This window comes from Chiloscyllium punctatum, unplaced genomic scaffold (assembly GCF_047496795.1).
Source record: "Chiloscyllium punctatum isolate Juve2018m unplaced genomic scaffold, sChiPun1.3 scaffold_558, whole genome shotgun sequence".
NCBI classification, from domain to species: Eukaryota; Metazoa; Chordata; class Chondrichthyes; order Orectolobiformes; family Hemiscylliidae; genus Chiloscyllium; species Chiloscyllium punctatum.
In genome coordinates this window covers 17,501-18,849 of record NW_027310292.1, presented here as the reverse complement: position 1 = coordinate 18,849, position 1,349 = coordinate 17,501, and positions in this window count along the sequence as shown.

Here is a 1,349-nt window from a genome sequence, read left to right as displayed (position 1 = left end):
GTCTGAGTTTGTTTTAGGTCTCTCCCTCGCCAGAGGAAAGCGACCCGGACCGCACATACGCTCCCCACCTTGAGCTACAGCCACCTGCACGCCGGCGTGCGGGCGGAGCAGGGTGGCGTGAAGCGATGGGGAGCACCATCCTGGTGCGGCCCGCAGAAACATACGTCTATTGGGGGGAGGAGGACAGGGCGCCCAAGAGGCGATGCGTGCCCCAACGCACCGCAGCGACGGAGGCAGGATCACCGCCACCATGTCGCCCGCCTAGTATCACGAGGCGTGCAGCAGCTTTGCCCTAGGAAAAGCAGAGGCGGGAACGGGCACCGGCCATCGGTTCGGCAGCGTCACTGACGCGTGCACGTGGCGGCGTGTCGGCGAGCGGACTTCCTGCGAGGAGGCGGGGGCGGCACTCGCCCGAGCAGACGCCCGCCCGGCCCAGCCACCGCCGAGGTGGACTGGGAGTCGCGGCAACGGCTCGTCATACTCGTTCCCACACTCACAGCGCAGCTTGCCCGCAAGCCACCGACCACCGATCGACGCCAGGCGCCCCGACCGAGAGCGGGATCGCTCGTTCGCCCTGCTGGCAGTTCGCTGGGGATCACTACTGCACGGAGCTCGGAGACCGACGGGCGGCAACTCGAGAGTCTTTAAACCACCACCCCCATCCCGCAAGTGCAAAGAGGCTGTATACGCACAGACGGGTGAGGGGAATAGGTACCCCGTCGGGTTTGAAGGGAGCGTGACTAGATAGCAACGATGTAAACCCAGCCGATTTGGGAGCGAAAGACCGGCGCCTGCATCACCGGCTTCGTTTCCCGTGGCTGGAGAGTACACCGAAACCCTCCGTCTGTCGCGAGCTCCCGACGACGCGGTGCCGCCAAGCAGCAGGGCCGGACCTGGTGTGGCTCCCCTCGTCGATCACAGACCGGTCGGCACTACTGACGAGACGGTGGAACGGGCTTCGCCCCTTGTGACGAAGGGTGATGCGAACCCGCCCGCCCGCGTGCGTTCGGGGTGGACTCGGCAAACGGAGATTTGAAATCGGAAAGTGTCCTCCTGCCCCGCGCAGGTAGGCGCCCAACAGTTGTGGGGGGTTTGGCGGTGACCACGGCTGCAGGGCCTGCTACCCCGACGAGCTCTCCTGCTGGCCCCGAAACCACCCTCGCGAGACAAGTTGAAACGGAAACGGGCGTACCCCCAAGCCGACGATCCTTTCTTATTTGTTACTTTTTTTTTCACTTGCTCGAGTTGTGGCGATTTGGCGGTGACCACGGCTGCAGGGCCTGCTACCCCGACGAGCTCTCCTGCTGGCCCCGAAACCACCCTCGCGAGACAAGTTGAAACGGAAACGG